Genomic DNA, 17498 nt, shown 5'->3' on the forward strand with positions numbered 1-17498 from the left:
AGATATTTTTGATCTTCCATACCTGGCTGGTTGTAAGTGGCCAAAAGTTGAAAAATGGGGTATCGTAGTTCGGATTTCATTTTCGTAAGGTGGCGAGGACACGGGCTTGTATGGGTTCGTTGGAAAGCTGAGGTCAAGTACTCCTGGGGCAAATATTAACTTCATAAAATTTGATGATAAACGGCCGAAAATATGACTTCCAGAAAATTTCTGAAAATCGATATAACCTCTGTGAACTTTGATGAGTGCTGTGACCTCACTAATGCAATTATTTGATTAAATTATTACTTATTATGAATGTGGAGGACCTCAGCTTTACATCGATACCCATATTTAGTAGTTAGGCACGTGACTACGTCACAGATGAAAACTGTGTGTTTCGCTCTGCCAAACTATTAAATATGCGCTGTGAAGCTGAGGTCCTAAACATTCATAATAAGTCATAATTTAATCAAATAATTGCATAAGTGAGGTCACAGCTCTCTACAAAGTTCACAGAGATTCACTAGATTCTGTGAAATTTTTCGGAAGTCATATTTTCGGCCGATAATCATCAAATTTTTTGAAGTTAATATTTGCCCCAGGATTACTTGACCTCAGCTTTCCAACGAACCCATACACGACCCTGTCCTTACCACCATACGGAACTGAAATCCTGATTACGAAACCTCATTTTTCGACTTTTGGCCACTTACAACCAGCGAGGTATGGATGATCAAAAATATCTGAGACTGGTTTTGGGGCCTAGTTACCAAGGCCTAACTAGGCATATAAAAAAGTCCCGGAATAAATAGTGCCGATTTCGGTCAGTCGAAATTCAAAAGAATCCCTCTATACGTTTTTACAAAAATTCTTTTCAATAAATATATGACCACAAAAGTGTCAGCTTTCAATAGAAAGTGGATTTGTTTGTGACGCGGGCGCGGCTGAAAACGATTTTAAACGATTTTTTGTTGTATTTTACCAACGCACTGTCTAGCACCGAAGCTGACTTTGACATCACTCAATTAGAAGGCCAAAAACAGACCTGTTGAAGATTGGTGAAAGAACAATACGATCGAGTTCAGAGATTAATATAATCAATATAATTAAATAAATCACTAAAAAAGGTTTTCGTCCGACCCAATACGACTTGTATTATTTGACTCGTTCGATTTGGACTCCGTCAACCACAATATTCAAGTCCGGTAAATTTTGCGAACGGTCAAACGGTCTTTCCGGTGTTCGTTGTCAGCTTGTTTCGATTAAGCCACTCATGTAAGAGAACGCCATCTCTCTGCATTAAATTCTGGTGATCATCGAACAATTCAGGTGCGTAGCACAGAACCGCATAAAGTACCATTTAACCAAGGACATTCACTAACAAAAGACAGCTATGTAGATGATTCTAATTCCGATCCTAGTGGCCGTACGTCAATTACGCAAGTACGCAAGTCATCTGAAAGGCCGATTCGTTGCTAGTAGGATCAGCAGTGTCATGTCAAAGGCACGCCTTGAGTTGATGAACATACAGGCAACGGCAACATACTTCTTCTAAAGGTCTGACTAGTTTGCGGCTCAATCGTTGTCAAAATACAGTTGATGAGAGATTCTTTCGATCGCTTCCGTCAATGTTTCCGCAACTGTATCAATTTGTGTATGCACACAGTGAAAACAAGGACGAAAATATCCTTCATGTAGTCAAGTCAATGCCAAAATTAGGTCGCTTGAGTTTGTACGGAGGTAGCGCGTTAAAAACAGAAACTTACTTCGAAATTGAGAAGATTGTAAATAGCGACTGGTTCCGGCCGAAGCTGGAATTAATTCCTCCTAATTTCAGTACATTGAAAGAACTGCGCGACATTGAGAGTATTCGAAAAAGTATTTTGCTCCGTATTGACGTCTATCACCGTTTGAATGCCCTTGTAAAAGTCTAATCTCCCATTATTCCGGCTGATGTTGTTGGTGCGTGATAATCTACAATTTACCATTTTATTCGGTTGGATTGGCTCAATTCAGTGTACCCTTTAAAAGGCCAAAGTTGAATGAAGCACTCAAATTAAGAAGAAATTTTATTTCAAAGAAATGTTTAAAATCTCAAGCAAAAATTGTTTTTAGCAAAGAAAAAAGAAATTCTTAAGAATTGTGGCCTGATTGTCTAGTTTGTAAGAATTAGGATTTAGGAATTGTAAAAGATTCAATAAATAAAACTGAGCAAAATTGACTTTTTTCTCTTCGAGTGGCGACGTCACCAATTTAAACAAGTGTCTGACGTAATTTAATTGTAGCAAAGGTGTTTAATGCACACAAAATTGTGTAACAATTCCCTTGACACCAGAAAATGTCGAAAAGTGTCTGTTAACACCAGTTGAACACTATGACAAACGTTCTGATTACCATTTTTTCTGTTATACTTTCAATTTGACTGGTTCTTTATTGGTCGATGGCATTTGCGGTTTCTTCTATCGCCCAAAACCACTTACAGTGGAGGTGTGACGCAAGTCCTGTTATCCACTTACAAAAGAACTGGTATCGGTGCAGGTGACGCTTACAGCTTCGACTCGCAAAAAATTCTAGAAAAAAAAAATAACAAAAACATAGCTAATGCCGACCCGTACGAAACACCTATTCGTATCAAAAGCCTTTAATGTGAAACTCTTTATTTCTCTTACTTCATACTCTTCTCTACTGAAAAGCTATTCGCACTTTAAAATCACTTACATTATCCACTCTTTGCCTTGTTATCATGTACAAATAAATTGCCGGAGGCAATATCGACAGCCCCGTACCAAGTCAACTTTCATAAATTCCTATTTAAACAGCGGTATACCGCTATATTATAGATAGGATTAGATAGATCAATCTTAAGGCTGAATGAATCGTGAGCTGGAAGCCGAAAGAATTGGGGTTGAGGGACCAACGTTGAGGCGAAACAACACGATCAGGAAGCCCAAGGATAGAACGATCCCAGAATTCTTATTAGCTACTAGGTTAAGCTTTTGAAGGACGTCCTTTAAAAGACGCCAATAACCTTTTGCTCAGATAGGTTCAAAAGAATGGGCAAAACTTTATGGAAAAGAATGTTCAAAAAGAGTAACACTACCCCGTCGGGCACTGTGCACTTTGATAGGCACTGTGGTCCCGGAACGTGCAGAAAAGTGCGGGTCAGAGCTCGGGGATTACCGGGGGCGAGCAAAGTAAAGCTTTCATACTCACCAACCCGCAGTAGCAAGCGTGGTGTTTTAATGCTAAAAACCATCAAACGAAGCCACAACGAATTATACATTGCCACATATAATGCCAGAACATTGTCGTCAAGACAAAAAATGCAAGAAATGGAAGAAGAGCTAGAAAAGACAAAATGGAATGTTGTGGGAGTGAGCGAAGTGAGAAAACCTGGAGAGGAATGCCTGAATCAGGGCATACATTCTTCTATCGAGGAAGTGACAGTCAGATGCTGATGCACGGTGTCGGATTGTTCATACATAAACGTCCACCCATGATGACGAAGAAGTAGAAAGATTCTATGAAGATGTCGAGAAAGCTCTGAACGAAAACCCATCACATTACCAATATCTAATCGGTGATTTCAATGCGAAGCTGGGAAAACGAGAAGAAGACTCCGAAGTTTCTATTGGTAGTTTTAGCAACGACCGAAGAAATGAGCGTGGAAACATTTTACTCAACTTCCTACAGCGACACAATTTGTACGCAATGAATTCATTTTTTGCAGGAAAGCCTCAATGGAAATGGACTTGGGCTAGTGCAGATGGTGTAACGAAAAATGAGATCGATTACATCAGAACTGGCTGTAAGTCAACCGTTAAGAACGTTACGGTCCTAAACAGGTAGTGATCACCGTATGGTTCGTGCAAGAGTCACGTTAAATACCAGATTTCAAAGATCACAACTAGTTCAAAAAAGTGAAAGGATTGACGTACAACGGCTTTACACACAAAATGAAGAATTTGCTACGAAAATGACTGCCGAATTAGATAACGTCAACAATCAATGTGAAACATTGGACGAATTGAATACCAAAATCGTCGATACAATAATGGGTTTCATGAAATCCAAATGCAAATCCGTCCAAATGAAAGAGTCGAAAATCAGTAGAGAAACTCTTGATCTGATCGCAAGCCGAGTACAGTTGATAAAAGACGGAAAAAGAGATTCGGTAGAATACCAGGACTTGACAAAAATTATCAACAAAGCAAGGAGATCAGATGAAAGAAAATATAATGTCCAATTGGCTCAAAACACAATTGAAGCTAATTGCAACATGAAGGTCCTACGGTCAAAAATGACGAACGCAAAGAAAGAAATCTTCAAATTACGAGACAAAACAGGAACAATTCAAACGGATCGAAATGCGATATTATTTTACGAAGATTTATTCTCATCAGTTCGACCAGATCCGACGTATACCAACAAAGATAGACCAATAATAAGAAATGTAGGATCGGAAGATATGCCTGACATAACTATTGATGAAGTACAGGCTGCAGTAGCCGAAATGAAGAACAAAAAGTCTCCCGGTGAAGATGGTGTTCCAGTGGAAGCCATTAAACTAGGTGGCGACTCATTATTGGGTGCAATAACGACTTTGTTTAATCAATGTCTTCAATGGGAAGAAGTACCAGAAGCATGGGAAAATGCAGTGATAACATTGCTGCATAAAAAAGGAGACATAACAAAGTTGGAAAACTATCGACCCATAAGTCTCTTATCAACACTCTACAAGTTGTTCATGAAAATAGTTACGAAGAGGAACACCAAGAAGCTCGACTTCTACCAACCTGTTGAACAAGCTGCATTTAGATCAGGATTCAGCACAAACGACCACTTACATGTGATGAGAACGCTAATTGAGAAATGCAATGAACACAAGATTGCTGTGGTCTTGATATTCATAGACTTTGAAAAAGCTTTTGATTCAGTGGAAACATGGTCAATATTGGACTCATTAGACGAGTGCAGAGTAGACTCAAGATACTCCAACACAATTCGATACGTCTATAAAAACGCTACGTCGTGTATAAAACTTCATAAAAGCACTGATAAAGATCTGGCGCAAATTATGTTAATCAAAGTCGGCCTCAAGATGAATTTGTCGAAAACGAAAATCATGACAAACATTGACGACGACAGAGACATTAAAATCGGTGATACTGTCATTGAACGAGTCGACAGTTATGTGTACCTAGGTCACAAATTGAAGTTGGGTCTAGACAACCAAAATGCAGAAATAAAACGTAGAATTGGTCTTGCATGGGCAGCGTTCGGAAAACTCAGGCTAATTTTCAAAAGCAAAATGAACAATAGTCTGAAACGTAAAGTGTTCGATACGTGTGTCCTTCCTGTGCTCACATATGGAGCGGAAACGTTAACGTTAACAAAAGCTACCGAAAATAAATTAAGAGTGGCACAAAGAGCTATGGAACGAAGTATGCTTGGAATTACGCTCAGAGATAGAATGACAAATCAATGGATTCGACAACAAACAAAAGTCGTTGATGTCATGGAAAGAATAAAACCCAAAACAATTATGGAAAGAATAGCATCTTTAAAGTGGAGCTGGGCGGGACATATTGCAAGAAGGACGGACGAACGTTGGACCAAAAAGATCATGAACTGGAGACCACCTAAAACACGACCTAGAGGTAGACCACCAGAGAGATGGAGTAATGGTAAAAAGAGAAGGAACATTATATTGGCCGAGTACAATAAAACGAAAGTATCGAACCAAAAATTGAATTGATCGACTGAAATTATTAAATACCATCCATTTATTCAATTTCACCGAAAATAAAATCAAATTTACCGACAGAAGTAGATCGACAAAAAATTGAAAATTACCGACCAATAAAACGAAAGATCGACTAAAATGGTAAAACTACCGGCCAAAAATCTCTTCGATCGACCGTTTAATGTGTTTGATCGACCGGTTAATAAAATTCTCAGTCGGTAGTTTCGTATTTTCCGTCGATGGTATGTTTCCGGTACTTTCGATTTACGTTTCGGTAACTTTGAATTTATTGTCGTTAACCTAATTTAATAGTCGATCACTTGTCCGTCGGTAATTTATTATTTCTGTCGATCTGTTCCGGTCGGTAATTTCTTTTTTTGGTCAGTTTTTTAATTAAATGGTCAGTCGTTGTTTTTAATAGTCGTTACTTGCAGATTGTGCGTCGTTAATTTTTATTATTTCTTCGGTAATTTTGGTCGGTATTCTTCGTATACGTTTACGGTATAAATAAATAATAAGATGCTGTACTGATTTCTGAGTCGGTATTATCAATTTAATTTTCGGTATTTTAATTTTACTATTTTGTAATTTCTTCACGCTTTCAACCCGAAAAAAATTATTTGAAATTAAAAGCGCGTGAAAGAATGTTCACCTCAGCGAACAACAAAAACTGCAATATCAACTTTCCATGCAATGTTTTGTTTTTGCTGTTATTGTTATTTTGAAACAATAAATCGGGTGAACCATCATATCTATTTGCGTATTTCAGATCATTTAAGAATTATGTTCCGTCGTGTATAGATTACTAACGGACGAAGTATAGTTAATGTTCTTCTTTCAAAGTAATATTTGAAGTGTTAAGTGAACGTTAAATATTCTTAAATTCTGTGTTATTAAAACTGAAACGAAATTTTATCATAAAAGGTAAGTAACCAACAAACAAAATATTATGAATTAACGTAAGTAACGTAAAGGAGTTTAGTTCGTCCCTACAGAACTCATCTTTTTACGAAATTAATACCAATTTTCATTGTACATAAAAAGCGTTTTAACACGCCGAGCGACCCGGCCCATTGCCCCGGAGCGAAGCGGAGGGCCGCAATGCGAGCCGGGCGCCGGAACGGTGTCGGTAACTTAGGTGTTAATTTTTTTTCTCTCGCATCGTCTAATAATTAGTTTGTGTAATTCATTGCACACAAAAAGTGTTTTAACACGCCGAGCGACCCGGCCCATTGCCCCGGAGCGAAGCGGAGGGCCGCAATGCGAGCCGGGCGCCGGAACGGTGTCGGTAACTTAGGTGTTAATTTTTTTTCTCTCGCATCGTCTAATAATTAGTCTGTGTAATTTTTGTTATATAAAATTAAAATTTACAAAACCAAATTATAGACGGATTTGCTCTTTTACACATTGTAGTAAAGATGCTAATAGATCGATCTCATAGATTTTGTCCTTTTACGAAATGTAGCGGAAACGCTAAAATAGCTCGACCTCACCGGTTTTTCCCGTTTACGAAATGTAGCGAAGCCTCTGATAAATCAACCTTACCGGATTTGCCCTTTTACGAAATGTAGCGGGAACGCTAAAAAAGCTCGCTCTCATTGGATTTGTTCTTAAACAAAATGTAATGAAAACGCTTATAGCTCGACCTCACCCTTTCATGAAATGAAGCGAGAACGCTAATAGCTTGACCTCACCCGATTTGCCCTTTTACAAAATGTAGCGGGAACGCTTATAGATCGACCTCACCGGACTTTCCTCTTACAAAATGAAGCGGAAACGGTAATAGCTCGACCTCATTGGATTTGCTCTTAAACGAAATGTAATGGGAACGCTAAAAATGTTCAACGTCACCGGATCTGCCCTTTTACGAAATATTTCGAAGGCTCTGCTCTAAGAGAAGGCCCTCACAAGATTTGACTTTTAACAAAATGCAGCGGGAACGCTAAAATAGCTCGCCCTCACCGGATTTGCCCTTTTTCCAAATGTAGCGAAGACTTTAATTAGTCCAATTAAATGACCTTGAAGAATTTTCCCTTTCTTACAAAATATTCAGTTTCTATAGAGGAGGGTCTACCGTAGATTTGGCCACAAAGTTACAAATGTAACAATCGTGATTCCTAAATGAAACCTAGAGTGATGGTTGAGGCAGCTATGCTGCCTTCTTGAATTTAGTTGTGAACGGTTGTGGACGCCAAAAAAAACTAGTTTATTTCACGATTTGGCGATATAATTATTCCATCGATAAGCCTATTTCTGGGTTAAACCATACCGTCTTCATTTCTGGTACAAATTGCTATCGGGTTGGAATAACAGGGGTCTCACAGAATCGGTTAAGGACATAAGGACATTCCTTTCGTAAAAAATAAGGACAAAATTCTGTAAAAAAAAACTCATATCAAAGCGAGCGACATAATGTTGGACCTCTGGAATAAATATAGTCGAAAGTAACTATTTGTGATCGGTTGTAAATAACATTCAGGTTTTTAGCCCCGTACGAAGTACTGGGGGCTTATAAGATTAATATGCCGTTTGTAACACGTCGAATTGGAAGCAGACAGTAAGGGCAAAGCTTTTGGTTATGTTCATAGATGACGAATCCGCAATAAAAAAAATGTCCGTCCGTCCGTCCGTCCGTCCGTGACCCCTCTAGCTTGAGCAAATCACAACCTTTTTTCAAAATTCTTTTTTTCCCCGATTGGTATCGACAAAAGTAAGGTCAAGTTCGAAAATGGGCATGGTAGGGTCGGCCCTTCCAGAGCTAGGGCCCTATAGGTGTTTTTCAGTCTTTCGACGATATCTACCGAAATACGCACGTAATAGCTGCTTGTGATATATCAAATGAAAGGTATTGACGAGTAGAACAAAGTTGCTGAACATTGTTTTTGTGTAGGATGCAACGCGAGCTTGTTGGGAGGGCTCAAAGGTCGTTACTCGGCCCTAAGTGTTTTTTCCACATAAATCGAGTAAATCTCATCCGATTTTGCCAGATTTAGTTTTTTATGGAAGGTAATTGAACACCGCCAAAGACTGTCCCAAGCCAGTTTGAAAAAGAGTGGAGGGAATGAAGTTTAACGAGGACGTAGCAGTAAATAAGATAGGATTAGATAGATCAATCTTAAGGTTGAATGAATCGTGAGCTGGAAGCCGAAAGAATTGGGGTTAAGGGACCAACGTTGAGGTGGAACAACACGATCAGGAAGCCAAAGGATAGAACGATCCCAGAATTCTTATTAGCTACTAGGTTAAGCTTTTAAAGGACGAATAACCTTTTGCTCAGATAGGTTCAAAAGAATGGGCAAAGCTTTATGGAAAAGAATGTTCAAAAAGAGTAACACTACCCCGTCGGGCACTGTGCACTTTGATAGGCACGGTGGTCCCGGAACGTGCAGAAATGTGCGGGTCAGAGCTCGAGGATTACCGGGGGCGAGCAAAGTAAAGCTTTCATACTCACCAACCCGCAGTAGCAAGCGTGGTGTTTTAATGCTAAAAACCTTCAAACGAAGCCATAACGAATTATACATTGCCACATATAATGCCAGAACATTGTCGTCAAGCCAAAAAATGCAAGAAATGGAAGAAGAGCTAGAAAAGATAAAATGGGATGTTGTGGGAGTGAGCGAAGTGAGAAAGCCTGGAGAGGAATGCCTGAATCAGGGCATACATTCTTCTATCGAGGAAGTGACAGTCAGATGCTGATGCACGGTGTCGGATTGTTCATACATAAACGTCCACCCATGATGACGAAGAAGTAGAAAGATTCTATGAAGATGTCGAGAAAGCTCTGAACGAAAACCCATCACATTACCAATATCTAATCGGTGATTTCAATGCGAAGCTGGGAAAACGAGAAGAAGACTCCGAAGTTTCTATTGGTAGTTTTAGCAACGACCGAAGAAATGAGCGTGGAAACATTTTACTCAACTTCCTACAGCGACACAATTTGTACGCAATGAATTCATTTTTTGCAGGAAAGCCTCAACGGAAATGGACTTGGGCTAGTCCAGATGGTGTAACGAAAAATGAGATCGATTACATCATAACTGGCTGTAAGTCAACCGTTAAGAACGTTACGGTCCTAAACAGGTAGTGATCACCGTATGGTTCGTGCAAGAGTCACGTTAAATACCAGATTTCAAAGATCACAACTAGTTGAAAAAAGTGGAAGGATTGACGTACAACGGCTTTACACACAAAATGAAGAATTTGCTACGAAAATGACTGCCGAATTAGATAACGTCAACAATCAATGTGAAACATTGGACGAATTGAATACCAAAATCGTCGATACAATAATGGGTTTCATGAAATCCAAATGCAAATCCGTCCAAATGAAAGAGTCGAAAATCAGTAGAGAAACTCTTGATCTGATCGCAAGCCGAGTACAGTTGATAAAAGACGGAAAAAGAGATTCGGTAGAATACCAGGACTTGACAAAAATTATCAACAAAGCAAGGAGATCAGATGAAAGAAAATATAATGTCCAATTGGCTCAAAACACAATTGAAGCTAATTGCAACATGAAGGTCCTACGGTCAAAAATGACGAACGCAAAGAAAGAAATCTTCAAATTACGAGACAAAACAGGAACAATTCAAACGGATCGAAATGCGATATTATTTTACGAAGATTTATTCTCATCAGTTCGACCAGATCCGACGTATACCAACAAAGATAGACCAATAATAAGAAATGTAGGATCGGAAGATATGCCTGACATAACTATTGATGAAGTACAGGCTGCAGTAGCCGAAATGAAGAACAAAAAGTCTCCCGGTGAAGATGGTGTTCCAGTGGAAGCCATTAAACTAGGTGGCGACTCATTATTGGGTGCAATAACGACTTTGTTTAATCAATGTCTTCAATGGGAAGAAGTACCAGAAGCATGGGAAAATGCAGTGATAACATTGCTGCATAAAAAAGGAGACATAACAAAGTTGGAAAACTATCGACCCATAAGTCTCTTATCAACACTCTACAAGTTGTTCATGAAAATAGTTACGAAGAGGAACACCAAGAAGCTCGACTTCTACCAACCTGTTGAACAAGCTGCATTTAGATCAGGATTCAGCACAAACGACCACTTACATGTGATGAGAACGCTAATTGAGAAATGCAATGAACACAAGATTGCTGTGGTCTTGATATTCATAGACTTTGAAAAAGCTTTTGATTCAGTGGAAACATGGTCGATATTGGACTCATTAGACGAGTGCAGAGTAGACTCAAGATACTCCAACACAATTCGATACGTCTATAAAAACGCTACGTCGTGTATAAAACTTCATAAAAGCACTGATAAAGATCTGGCGCAAATTATGTTAATCAAAGTCGGCCTCAAGATGAATTTGTCGAAAACGAAAATCATGACAAACATTGACGACGACAGAGACATTAAAATCGGTGATACTGTCATTGAACGAGTCGACAGTTATGTGTACCTAGGTCACAAATTGAAGTTGGGTCTAGACAACCAAACTGCAGAAATAAAACGTAGAATTGGTCTTGCATGGGCAGCGTTCGGAAAACTCAGGCTAATTTTCAAAAGCAAAATGAACAATAGTCTGAAACGTAAAGTGTTCGATACGTGTGTCCTTCCTGTGCTCACATATGGAGCGGAAACGTTAACGTTAACAAAAGCCACCGAAAATAAATTAAGAGTGGCACAAAGAGCTATGGAACGAAGTATGCTTGGAATTACGCTCAGAGATAGAATGACAAATCAATGGATTCGACAACAAACAAAAGTCGTTGATGTCATGGAAAGAATAAAACCCAAAACAATTATGGAAAGAATAGCATCTTTAAAGTGGAGCTGGGCGGGACATATTGCAAGAAGGACGGACGAACGTTGGACCAAAAAGATCATGAACTGGAGACCACCTAAAACACGACCTAGAGGTAGACCACCAGAGAGATGGAGTAATGGTAAAAAGAGAATTGCAGGCGCAAATTGGCAACAAGTGGCAACTAATCGTTCGGAATGGAAAAGAATTGGGGAGGCCTACGTCCCACGGGCTTTTTTAAGCGTGTAATATACACATTGTGTGTAAAAACTTTCAAAAAGTGTGTAATCTTACACATTTTTGTGTTTGCACCAAAAATGTGTAATTACACATTTTCATAAACATAAAAATAACTCTAATGAAAGGACTAGATGTGCTTTCCAAAGAAAATTTCAGTGAAGATTTCTCTCAGTTTCGACAAGAAATTATTTCATCAATGATTCAACTTCTTAAAGAATTCGAGTGTGACAGTCAGTTAAGAGTGATATCGCCAAAACTGTGTCCAAATGTCCAAACATTTAACATATTTTGAGTCCAGAACGGGTTGCGGCCCTTACCGATGATTATACTCTTTATGAAGGTCTGCCAAAGGCCAATATTCCTACAACATTTAGAAACTTTTAGCAAAGCAGCGAATCTAGGTCAGGCTCAGCTTATGCTACAACAGTTAAGTGAAGAGGCAAGCAAAGTTCCTCAAGATGAACTTATCGAAAACAAAAGTCATGACCAACATCGGGGACGATAGACAGATCAAAATTGTTGACACTGTCATTGAACGGGTCGACAGCTATGTATATCTAGGACATAAACTGAAGTTAGGTCTGGACAACCAGACTGCAGAAATAAGACGTAGGATTGGTCTTGCATGGGCAGCGTTCGGAAAACTCAGACTAATTTTCAAAAGCAAAATGAATAATAGTCTGAAACGCAAAGTTTTCGACACTTGTGTCCTTCCAGTGCTCACTTATGGAGCGGAAACGTTAACTTTAACGAAAGCATCCGAAGATAAATTGAGAGTGACACAAAGAGCCATGGAACGGAGTATGCTTGGAATAACACTCAGAGACAGAATGACGAATCAATGGATTCGACAACAAACCAGGGTCGTTGATGTCATGGAAAGAATAGCATCTCTGAAATGGAGCTGGGCGGGACATATTGCAAGAAGGACATACGAACGTTGGACCAAAAAGATCATGAACTGGCGACCATATAAAAGACGAGCTATAGGTAGACCGTCAGAGAGATGGACAAACGGAATTAAGAATATTTTTCGAATTAAGAAAATTCGTTTTTAGCTAAAAGTGGACGTCCTCCAGGAAGGAAGCGACAAAAAACCTGGAGGAAATTATTTCACCAAACCATCACCAGAGAGAGAACTGAACGTGCACAACGATACTACCCTATACAAACAGAACTACCACAACACACAGATCGGTGAAAAAACACACTAAACCACAGAGTCATACTACATATCACAGAGATGAAACGACTGCTAGAGCCTGAAACAACTAGTGGCTCCAAAAAGAACGTTCTCAAGGGGAACCACACGGAGCGACTAATCAGAGCCGACTGCAAAATCAGCGACGTCACGGAAAGAACGTTGGTGGTTGTTTCTTCGCCGTTTGTCGATAACGTTGGCGCTTTTTCCTTGGACTAATCGCGGCGTAAAATAAATAAACAAAGGGGCTTCCTTTACGACATTTCTAACCTTTGTTGAGCTCTTCATCAGGCAAAAATTAAAACAAAAATAAAAGAAAATTACTCATTCATCACACCTGACCATTGATGACATTGTCATGGAAAGAATTGTATCTTTAACAAGTGAGAATGTCCAGTTAACAAATGCCAAAGAAAAACTGGAAAGAAAATGAAAACCCTGTTGTTCCGAAACCGAAAGACATCCTGCAAGGGAATGCTCCTTTGAAGAAAAGCTTCTTCACTACGCAAAGAATGACAGATACGTGTAAGATTTCATGATATAAAGAAACAAACAGCAAATGACCGCCAAAATCGTGAAACCGCGAAATTTCGACAACAAACTCTTTCTGCCATATTAACAGAAACATTTGGTATTTAGTGTTGCTGTGGTGAATATTTTGCCTACACTGTGCCTACACACAACCACGCGACAATAGGACAAAAGAAAAATTTCGCATCTGTCACATTCGCATCGCTGTTCGAAGGCACGGTTACTTTGAACACCGTGCATGGTTATAAGTTCAATTTTTTCTTTTCGGTCGCTTATACCAAATGCAATAAATATTTATTTACGTTTCTGTTGTGGACGGTATATTTTACGCAATTTCGTGAGTTGTAGCCCGAACGAAGCGAGGGCGACAAGCGAAAGTGTCTAACATAAACCGTCCACAACAGATGCGTATACAGCTGTTCATGCTGAGGGCCTGAAGGCATGAAATATATGTTATGTAATTAGGAACAAGAAGGAGCGTTTTTGAACCAGGTGGTGAAAGCATCCCAGGAGCTGCGTACTCTGTCTCTGATAAATCAACAATTAAATCGTGAGAATGTGTGATTGACCTTAATTAATGAGAATTCAGCACATGCGTTTGACTGAATTTCTTCGAACCGCGTTTTGCCTCACGAAATTCGTTACATTCGCATTTTCATTTGAATTCAAGTTTTTCGATCGAACAACGATAACAGGCAATCAGTACATTTTCCGCTCACGTACACCACATTCTTTTTGCTTTGTCGACAAAATTTTGGAATTTTTTTTAAATCCCTTTACTGTGCCCACATAAACTCATTAGCATTGCAATCGTCGTCTCGATTCTTGCTTCGTCACTTTTTCGCAGCATTTTTTTCTTGTCTTCACATAATGGACAAATAACAGATATCACACACACACACACACATCCTTATTTTATCTCTCACTCATATATGTACAGGTGTAGTTGTTTCCCTTTCCCTTTATCATTTGGAGAAATAAATTTGTCTTCTGAAAGGTATATCGTTAGCACTTCATTTCTCGTCAAGATCGCCAACAGTGTAGTTGATTTCGGGTCAGTCAGTGTTAAAACTAAAAATGGATTCGGTAAGTTAATTTTTGTAAATTTTTAATTAAATTTAACTAAACTCGCTTCGCTCAATTTGTTAGTCTTCTTTAAATTGCATTTCTGCTTATGACGGATTCTTTTGAATTTCGACTGACCGAAATCGGCTCTATTTATTCCGGGACTTGTTTATATATGCCTGGTTAGACCTTGGTGTCTAGGCCCCAAACCAGTCTCAGATATTTTTGATCTTCCATACCTGGCTGGTTGTAAGTGGCCAAAAGTTGAAAAAATGGGGTTTCGTAGTTCGGATTTCATTTTCGTAAGGTGGCGAGGACACGGGCTTGTATGGGTTCGTTGGAAAGCTGAGGTCAAGTACTCCTGGGGCAAATATTAACTTCATAAAATTTGATGATAAACGGCCGAAAATATGACTTCCAGAAAATTTCTGAAAATCGATATAACCTCTGTGAACTTTGATGAGTGCTGTGACCTCACTAATGCAATTATTTGATTAAATTATTACTTATTATGAATGTGGAGGACCTCAGCTTTACATCGATACCCATATTTAGTAGTTAGGCACGTGACTACGTAACAGATGAAAACTGTGTGTTTCGCTCTGCCAAACTATTAAATATGCGTATCGCTGTGAAGCTGAGGTCCTAAACATTCATAATAAGTCATAATTTAATCAAATAATTGCATAAGTGAGGTCACAGCTCTCTACAAAGTTCACAGAGATTCACTAGATTCTGTGAAATTTTTCGGAAGTCATATTTTCGGCCGATAATCATCAAATTTTTTGAAGTTAATATTTGCCCCAGGATTACTTGACCTCAGCTTTCCAACGAACCCATACACGACCCTGTCCTTACCACCATACGGAACTGAAATCCTGATTACGAAACCTCATTTTTCGACTTTTGGCCACTTACAACCAGCGAGTATGGATGATCAAAAATATCTGAGACTGGTTTTGTGGCCTAGTTACCAAGGCCTAACTAGGCATATAAAAAGTCCCGGAATAAATAGTGCCGATTTCGGTCAGTCGAAATTCAAAAGAATCCCTCTATACGTTTTTACAAAAATTCTTTTCAATAAATATACGACCACAAAAGTGTCAGCTTTCAATAGAAAGTGGATTTGTTTGTGACGCGGGCGCCGGCTGAAAACGATTTTAAACGATTTTTTGTTGTATTTTACCAACGCACTGTCTAGCACCGAAGCTGACTTTGACATCACTCAATTAGAAGGCCAAAAACAGACCTGTTGAAGATTGGTGAAAGAACAATACGATCGAGTTCAGAGATTAATATAATCAATATAATTAAATAAATCACTAAAACTCAATTTTCGGTTGATGGTAATATGTTTGTCGAAATAGAGGTTTTCGTCCGACCCAATACGACTTGTATTATTTGACTCGTTCGATTTGGACTCCGTCAACCACAATATTCAAGTCCGGTAAATTTTGCGAACGGTCAAACGGTCTTTCCGGTGTTCGTTGTCAGCTTGTTTCGATTAAGCCACTCATGTAAGAGAACGCCATCTCTCTGCATTAAATTCTGGTGATCATCGAACAATTCAGGTGCGTAGCGCAGAGCCATTGAACCAAGGACATTCACTAGCAACAGACAGCTATGTAGATGATTCTAGTTCCGATCCTAGTGGCCGTACGTCAATTACGCATGTACCCAAACATAAGTTCAGTGGCATCATCTGAAAGGCCGATTCGTTGCTAGTAGGATCAGCAGTGTCAAAGGCACGCCTTGAGTTAATGAACATACAGGCAACGGCAACATACTTCTTCCTAAAATTCAGCCTGATCACCGTGAATCGCGTGTGGAAATTCACGCTATCCGCGGTATCCTGGATACCGGGAAGTTTTCAGAAAAATTCTTTAAATACCGGGAAATCGAAAAAATCATGAAAACATGTGGCGAAAGATCAATTTACGATTATAGATACCGGGAAATTTGACTCAGATACCGGGAAGAAAAAAAAAATTTCCACACACGCCGTGAATGCTGCCCGAAGGCATCTCATTGCCTTTTCGTGTTAATTAACTATCTATTGTGAGCTTTGACGTCCCAATGAACAACCTGAATTAACTCTACAATACGCATTGTTCTTAACGCATATTTCAATTGTTTTTGCTTTTTTCCACCAGATAAACAATCTCAATATGGAAAACATGGATATGGATTTTGCAAAGGAGAGCGCAGATATGGAAGTGGATATGGATTTTTGACTTACCTAAAACAACAACATCGCTGCTCAGACTCGACGACATGGTTTTATCGAAAATTATGGAGCACCTTTCTGTCGACGATCTAAGCAATTTGGCTGAAACATGCGTGAGGCTGGCCGATCTTTCCGCGGAACACTTTCGAAGCAACATGGATCCTTAACGTGGAAAAAAATTCGAAGATCAGCCTTAACTTCGTCGGAAAGGGTATGGGCTCGCTTTGGTGAGCACGTCAAAGACATCAAATTGTATTATTTTGACAGTGAAGAGCTGAACCAGATCTTAATTATGCTTGCAAAACATTGCAAGAACGTGGAGGTCGTAACGTTGAATTGCGTAGACATGAAAGATCCTCACGTATTCGAGAAAGTTTATTTGCTGAACTGTTCTCTCGGCTAAAAAAGTGTGAATTGTCCAGTGCAGTTGGACGCGATGGTGTCCGTTGAGTTTGTTTTTCGGTGATGACAACTCTTGCGTTGCAGCAGCTTTCAATAATTAAGATGCTGCCAAGAGTTCATCCGAAAAATTCCCGCTATCATTGTCAGGATTCACATCATTGACCAAATTGGAATGTGCTCCATTCGTGGAATGTGCTTGTCCAATGCGGAATTGGAAGAATGTTTTTCGTGCAATAAAATTACATCGCTCGCCGTCAGTGATGTCGGTAACGTAAATTTATTTAACAGCGACGACGGTTTAATTGATGCGCTAGCCAATAC

General features: G+C 39.2%; 1 long non-coding RNA gene across 1 annotated transcript; it reads right to left on the reverse strand.

Annotated features, from left to right (window-relative positions):
* Nucleotides 1-876: 876 nt before the first annotated feature.
* Nucleotides 877-14803, reverse strand: LOC119075309. The gene is made up of 3 exons (XR_005087367.1): nt 14663-14803; nt 8138-8149; nt 877-886 (listed from the first exon to the last, which is right to left on the reverse strand). It is a non-coding gene; the product is annotated as an uncharacterized LOC119075309 (long non-coding RNA).
* Nucleotides 14804-17498: the final 2695 nt, after the last annotated feature.

This window comes from Bradysia coprophila, unplaced genomic scaffold (genome assembly GCF_014529535.1).
Source record: "Bradysia coprophila strain Holo2 unplaced genomic scaffold, BU_Bcop_v1 contig_198, whole genome shotgun sequence".
NCBI lineage: Eukaryota > Metazoa > Arthropoda > Insecta > Diptera > Sciaridae > Bradysia > Bradysia coprophila.